This window comes from Passer montanus, unplaced genomic scaffold (genome assembly GCF_014805655.1).
Source record: "Passer montanus isolate IOZ18808 unplaced genomic scaffold, ASM1480565v1 scaffold18, whole genome shotgun sequence".
NCBI lineage: Eukaryota > Metazoa > Chordata > Aves > Passeriformes > Passeridae > Passer > Passer montanus.
Window position 1 is genome coordinate 12,929,878 of NW_024365381.1, and position 7,599 is coordinate 12,937,476.

Here is a 7,599-nt window from a genome sequence, read left to right on the forward strand (position 1 = left end):
GCCCGGGGGGCGGGGGGGGCAGGGAGGAAGAGGAGGAGGAGGAGGAGGCGAATCCGAAAGGTGGGATACTACACCCTGCTGGCGGCGGCGGTGCTGCTGCGGGCCGGCCGGGGTCCCCCTGGCAGGACCTCTCTGTGAGGGGGAGGACTCTTCTTCATAGGGGGAGGGTGCCGGCGCCGCCGCTCCTCTGGGCCTCCCTGTCCCCCTCTTCTGGGCGCCTCTCTCTCTCTCCTCTCACTTTCTTTAAGCTAAGCGGGGAGTGGAAGATGGTAGGTTGCTCCCTTCTCCTCCTCCTCTTCGCTCGCTCTCGCCTCTGTGGGGTCCTTTTCCTTCCCCCTCTCCGCGGGGGGCTCCTCCTGCGGCGGGGAGGAGGGAGCGGGCGGGGAGGGCGGCACGAAGCCGAAGAGGCGCAGGAGGAGAGAAACTGTAACACAAAAACAAGCCGAGAAGCTGAACTCTTCTTCAATCCCATTCACCCGGCCCGGCCGCAGCACACCTCTGGCCGGGATCCCTCCGCCGCCGGCCTCCCTGCCTGCCTGCCTGCGGCGCGCTCCCGACACGCCGCCGCGCGCGCCCCCGTCCGCCCCGGCCCGGCCCGGTCCGCCGCTGGAGACCCGCCGGGAAGCGGGGACCGGAGGGCCCACGCCCACGCTCCCCCCTCCCCGTTGCAACGGCGGGGCGCCGCCGGCCCGGCCCGGGCCGGGGCAAGGGGGGCAGCCGCGAGGGCGGGCTCGGCGGCTTCTCCTGAGGGGGGACTACTTGACGTGTCGGTGCGGCGAATTTATTTCCCTTTGCCTAAGGAACGGGCTGTGCTGCGGCCCCCATTGCCTAGGGAAAAAGCCCGGATGTAAAGTGAGTGAAACTAAAGTAGAGTGAAGTAGGGCACCAAACTCTGCCGGAGCAGCGGCGCCGCCGGCCGCGGCCGCGGGGGGCACTGGGCGGCTGCACCGCCCCGCACCGCCGGTACCGGGCGGCCGTGAGGGCACGGAGGCCGGGGAGAGCAGTGCGGGGGCGACCGCGCGTCAGCCGAGGACCCCCCCCACATACACATACACACACACATACACGTACACACGCACACACACACACATACACACACACCCCCCTCCCTCCCTCCNGGCGGCCTGAGCGCCGTGCGTGAGGCGCGGTGCGCCGCGGCCCGCCCGCCCGGGCCAAGGGCCGCCCTGCGCGCTCCCTGCCTCCCCGCATCGCCGGCCCTGCCATGTTATTCATAGGAATAGCGCACACGCTCGCCGCGCGGCCGGCTAGGAAGGGAGGGTGTTCCCTCCTCCGCCTCGCCGTTCACGCAGCGGGCTTGGCTTATTTATTTATTAACTTACTACTCCAGTGCCGGGCGATGCTGCCATTTGCTTTCGCGCGAGCGGCGGCGCATCAGCCTTCTCTGCTTTTTTTTTTTTTTTTTTTTTTTTCCTATTCCAGAAAGTGGAAAGGAAAAAAATACAAATTTTTTTAATTTTTTTTTTTTTTAAAGGATGAAGAACAAAAACCAACCGCGGCGAGTCAGAAACTTTGGTGGGCAGGTCGAGAGCAGGGAAGTTGGCACGCCGGGGGTTAGGAGGTCCGTGCCGCACTCGCTGGCGTGCGGATCGAACGGACGTGACTCGGGCGGCCCGGGCCCGCCGGGGCCCCCGTTCCCTGCCGCCGCCCCGGGAGCTGCTGCGGGCCGCTCAGTCCGGGCAGGGTCAGTCCTTATCTGCAGTACGCTAGCTTAAGTTACAGGCATGCCCCTGTGCGTCTCCGGCTTCTGAAGTCTCCAGAGTCTCAGAAATACTTAAAGCCTCGCGTTTCTGTCGGAGCTACCATTGCTAAAAGCAGTGGGACATGTTCTGGACGGCGCGGGATTTGTATGAGCTCTCACGAAAAGCCGGGATTTGATGCAATGCAAAACTGATTTTTTTTTTTTTATATATATAGCCTCTTATATCACTTTATTTCTTCGAAATGCTCACAAGTTGTGAAGAAAAGTGTTTGCGTTGTCTCTGTAAATGCTTCAGGAAGCCACGATGAACTCTTTATTACATTGTGAAACTAAATCCACAATGCAGTCATGATGAGTAACTCGGGGACGAGTCGTAATGGGGCAGAAACGGACAGTTTTATCATCTGGAGGATTCTAGAGGGCTCAGCATGAGTGAGAACGTACAGCGAGGTTTCCTCTCAACTGTGAAAAAAAGAGATATATACGCCATTGTTTATTTAATTACTATTAATTTTCCACTTCTTTTCCATCAATTGGTTGCAAGTTCTGTGTGATTTAATTGGAAACTTTACAACATTTAGTGCCCTTCTTAAAGCTGTAGCTCCTGGACTCATACAATTATGCAAGAAACTTAGCCTTATTTTTTTTAAATGAAGTTTCTAGCCTGTGAGTTTGTGGATGTGACCTTAAAGACACAAACTTTAAATGCACACAAAGGAAAAGATATGAAGCAAATAGAGTAATCTAAAAATGCTTTTATTTTTTTAGTCATGTTGTTTGGGTTTTTGTTTTTGAGGCAATCTCTCCTACCCTGTTTTTTTGTCCTTTTTTCTTTTTTTTTTTTTTCTGCAAGCCAGGTATGATGTTAAACCATAGGGTTGACAGAATACTAAGAAAAGGAAAACACAGAAATTATATCTGGGTCTCATCAAATAGTTACTGATAGGTGCACAGTTCATGGGATATCAGGTAAGGTCATGTGCACAAGACCACCAAAAATCCAGCAGCCATCACAGTAGAACTTTCCATGTATCCAACTGTAACAAGAAGTGTTATGGTTAGTATAACTGAGATATTAGATATTACACCATTTCTAATAAATATATATTTGCTTTTTATATTTCTTTCTGTTTTATTTCCACATCCTTTTAATAGATCAAGTGAGCTTGGGCTAAGCTCTATTACTGTCAGATCAGCTTGTAGTTTGCTGTGATTTCTCCTGTGGCTGGGGCGCCACCCAGCCTCCTCCCTCCTCAGCCCTCCAATCTCAAATTCCATTTTTAAACCCTGCTGAAAATCTCAGCTCCAATACTCAGATTTTCCCTCCTCCATGTAAACTTTTACAACCAGCACTTTAAGCTGTGGAGGCCAAATGTTACAGCCAAGACAGCCTGGATTTTGATTTTACCTTCAGTTAGTTTGAAGCAAGGAGTCAGCTTACTCTGAAAACAATCAGACCAGAGTTGCTTTTGTCTTTCAGATTTTTTTGATAGAGGCAACAGAAAAATAAATAACTGAGTAAAGCCTGTTTGTTTTAGTGTTTTTTATCTTTCTGGTTAACAAGCAAGTTGAAAGAATCTAGAATGAGTGATTTAAGTGTTATTAGAGATTCAGCATGTTTATTTTGCTGAGGAGTCAATACACACAGCCCAAAGTTTGTTTTTTAAAGATGAACTTTGGACAAAGTTCAAAGGAAAAATAATCATCAGCTGTTACTGTAGATGCATGCAGAAATTTTTCATGGTTTGTCTTAGAGCTCAGACAATGATGAGTATCTCACACACTACCCACAGTGATCTCTGGGTCATGGCAAGGTGGCTCAGACCATTTTCATAGAGTCGTTCAGGTTGAAAGGGATCTTAAAGCTTGTCTAGTTCCTCCCCACCTGCCATGGGCAAGGACACCTTCCACTAGACCAGATTGCTCAGGGCTCCATCCAGCCTGGCCTTGAACACTTCCAGGGATGGGACATCCACAGCCCCTCTGAGCAACCTGTTCCAGTGCCTCACCATCCTCACAGTGAATAATCTATTTCTAATCTAATCAAACTGTACCCTCCATTATCCCTTGTTCTATCACTACATGCCCTCGTCAGAAGTGCTTCTCCAGCTTTCTTGTACACTCCCTTTAGGTTCTGGAAGGATGCTATAAGGTGTTCTCCAGCCTGAACAGCCCCAACCCTCTCAGCCAGCCTTCTGATCATCTTCATTGCACTGCTCCAGTCTCTCTCCAGAAGATCCACATCACTCTTCTGTTGGGGACCACAGAGCTGGACAAATCACTCCAGTTTCTCATAAGGTGCCATGAGAGCAGAGGGGCTGAATCCCCTCCCTCACCTTGCTGGCCCCGCTGCTTTCCATGCAGCCCAGGATGCCGTTGGCTTTCTGGGCTGCGGGCACACATTGCTGGGTTGTGTTGGGCTTCACGTCAACCAGTCTGAACTCAGCAGTTTAAGACACAAACCTTGATTATCACAGACATGCCAAAAGGCTTTCCTTTTAAAACTGCACATGTGCACTTTGTTCAGACTTCAAATGCTGAAGAGAAGTGGTTCCTGCCTCTGTGCTACTTAGCTTCACTTCCACGTCAACAAAAAGGGCCCCCATTTGTGTATACAAAAAATTCACCTTCTAGTAGCATGAAAAGTGGTTTCATGTATGAAATGTAAAGCAATGGTATCATCAGATGCACAGCTAAATCTTTGAATAAACTGACTGGTTTTGTACATTAGGTCTACACAGAGATGTCTACCATGATTTCCTTTCAGTGAAAGGAAATCTTGCTAGAAGCTTAGGGGAAAAAAGTCCTCCTTTGCTTGTTGAGTCTTTGTGCACAAAGTTGACCCACACACCTCTGCCTCTGAATGTGATGTTTGTGCTGCTTATCAAAAAACATAGTTCAGTTTGTCTGGGTTTTCCACTTTCTGCTTGATCACATCACTCTGGATGCTCGTCCAGTCCCCTTTGCCTAGTTTTTATCCTAAGAGCACTTAGAAGTACAAGCCAAATACAAAGCCTTATCAAAGTTAGTGGAAAAGTCACAAAACTCAACAGGATTTGATGAGAACTTGTAAGCAGCTGCTAGATTTTGTTTCTCATTGAATATTATTTCACCAGTTTGGGAGAATTTCAGAGAAAGAAGCACAGTCCATGTAAAGTATTAATGCAGGGGCATCTCAAGAAAAATAGTCATTACTAACAGTTATTGTACCAAGTGTTCAAAATAAAAAGTTACATCATAATATGCTAGCTTTGCTATAGCCAGCCCATCTTGCAGTGCTGCTTGTTGGGAATACTTAGAACAAAATTTATGATATTAGTTAACATGCATAAACAGTCTTCTAGCAAGAAGACTTTTTTGTGTTAAAAAGAATTAACAGCAAGTGCACTGACAGGTCACAGATTAGGTTGACAGTGGAGTTGTCACATGGCACTTTCTGTTCCCCTGGTTTTCAGCAACAAAACTACCTTTAAAACTAAACCAAGAGTTAGTTACTCACCTATTGCTATTTTTCACTGTGCTTTTGGCAGGAATGCTAGATGGCTGCAACTAAGAGGGAAGATAGCCTGTGCAGCTTAAAAATGAAAGCTATAAGACCATTTCAGGCAAGACATAGCCCAGCCTAAGAAAACAGTTGGGAATCTGTCTTTCTCATCAGTGTTTGAGCACAGGGTTATCTCACCAGCAGGATCCAGGCAAAGAATGCCTTCTACAAGCAAATATCTTCCCTTTCCCAGGTCAGGGAAGGATAGGGCATCACTCACTTCCAGACGATAAGGAAAATTAACCAGACTGCTTAGACCACCAGTTGGGATCAGAGCCTGAAAACATGTTGAGTATGAGGCACTCACCATTAAGAACATCAACCTAAATGGAAATGCATTGCTCAACACAACAACCTCTGACTTTGACTGTGGATTAGTGCCTTACACAGGAGTTATTGCTTACAGCAGCCAATGAAGCAGACCACTGCTTACCCTGTCTCATCCCAAAGTGACTTTCTGACTTGTCAGCTGTCATTTGGTCCAGACAGGAGTGGTGCAGCTGCAAATCTCACTCTCCTGAATGCTCTGCCTGGGAGACAGCTAGGGTGAGCTAAAAACAGTCATAGGAGTGCATTGTCCAGGTTCTATATTCAGGTAAAAGTAATTCAACATTCAGGCTGCCCCGTTGCTTTTGTAAAATTCATATTCTCCGGGCTGCCCTCAGCAGCTGAGCCAGGGAAGGCCTGTCAGCACAGCACAGCATTCTGTCTGCAGTGGGATTTCACTGGAGATGCAAGCTCTTCTGAGAGTAGCCTTGAAAGGAGACTGTGTCCTGCTGTCTCTGCCCCTGATCACTTACTGCTTTGCTTACCAGGGGCATCGGTTATTTCATACAGAAAGTAGAGACCATAGCTCAGAGGGGGTAGCCTGGCCTGTTGCAGGAGAGAGCATGGGGGACCTGTGAGGACTCACCACTGTCTCTTACCTGCCAGCAGAGCTCCCAGAGCTCTTCTTCCTTGGCTTCCCTCTTAGGCTTTCAGTCTTGTTAAGGTTTCAATATGTGAAGTCAGGAAGATTGTCAGCTCCTTATGTAATCCGACCTCCAGCAAAACACTATTTCAACCAGTCCTTCTGTATCAGATCTGCAATTAGGGGAGGCCAGAGAGCATTTTACCTTTCACAAGCCATGCTTTCTTTCTTCTTCTGAATGTGCATCTGCTTTCAGAGAGGCTGGTGATGTTGAAGGAAGATCTGAGGAGCGATACTGTCTCTGGGAGTCAAGAGGAATGGGTTTCCTTGCCTTTTTTCTTTTTTCCCTTCTCCTTCAGTAGAAGTGAGCAGTCATAAAGGGGACATTGCTCATGGCTCTCAGGTGGCTGGCCAGGCTGACTAAGCATGGTTTCGGATCCTGTACACTGTTTAGAATCACAATGAGCTAGAGATTGTGTGCCAAGATGTAAATGGTCCAGGGAAAGGATCCTCATTTTTAAGCCAGCAGTATGAAGTATCCTAGGAGCAATTGCAGTTGCATTATCAGATAGAAGAAACTGGTTTTGACTCATTGTCCTTTTTGTTAAACAATATAATGCCTCCTAATTCAAGCTGATTTGTTGTAATGTTGGTCACCCTACTAAATTTTTCAGCTGGTGATTGTTGGACCATTAATGATTAGAGATATCTAGTCTCCATCAAAATGCCCTTTTCCAGATGCTTTCACAAGAATTCTTCCACTTCTGTTTTTGAGGAACTTGGGGAAAAATGTAGAATTGGAAAACTGTGGATGGAAATGAAACCACTGAGTATGTTTTCAAGCACTGCTGAAAGGAAATGACAACTTTTGTAATTAAGCATTTCGGTGTTTCACTAACCTGATAAGCAAATAGAAATGCAGAGTGGTAATCCAAGGACATGAGCCACAGACCAAGACAGCAGCTACCAGGATGTATTGCAGGCATATAGACATCTCAACAGCCTCCCACATGCACAGAAATCAGATGTTGTGACAAACAGCGACCATAACAAATTTTAAAGTCAATTTCTGTGAACAATAAAATAGCGGTAGATGGGACATAATGACTTTTTAGTCCTTTTAGGTGTCAATGGTCATTTTGGCACCTTGAGGAAGACATTATAAAACAATGTCTGCTCCAAAGTCCAAGGAACATATAATGTAAAAGATCACTAAGAGGAAGGAAAGACAAGGAATCAGAGGACCTAAGGAACACTACAGGATGATGATAATTCCAGGATGTTATGTACTTCAAATATAAATACTGATTGTGGTTTTCAAAAATACTTCTGTAAATTTGTCCCCTAAACCCGTCAATATCACTAGATACATAAACAGCCTGGAATTTGAGTGGATGGAACATCTGAAAAGCAATTCAGTTATCT

At 47.3% G+C, this 7,599-nt stretch overlaps 1 protein-coding gene and 1 long non-coding RNA gene across 11 annotated transcripts in view; one reads left to right on the forward strand and one right to left on the reverse strand.

Moving 5' to 3' along the window:
• The window catches only part of PHF21A (PHD finger protein 21A), a 132,211-nt gene extending 131,656 nt beyond the window's left edge, over window positions 1-555 (reverse strand). For 3 of the 10 annotated variants that reach the window (XM_039705232.1, XM_039705225.1, XM_039705226.1), the window contains exon 1: window positions 75-551. The gene's annotated coding sequence lies outside the window, so the exon portion shown is untranslated. Of the gene's footprint in view, window positions 1-74 lie in introns of all 10 variants that reach the window. The other 7 variants (XM_039705233.1, XM_039705227.1, XM_039705234.1 and 4 more) reach the window with 4 other exon arrangements.
• Window positions 556-730: 175 nt separating this feature from the next.
• LOC120500405 lies at window positions 731-2,837 on the forward strand. The gene is made up of 2 exons (XR_005627087.1): window positions 731-852; window positions 1,493-2,837. It is a non-coding gene; the product is annotated as an uncharacterized LOC120500405 (long non-coding RNA).
• The last annotated feature ends 4,762 nt before the right edge of the window (window positions 2,838-7,599 follow it).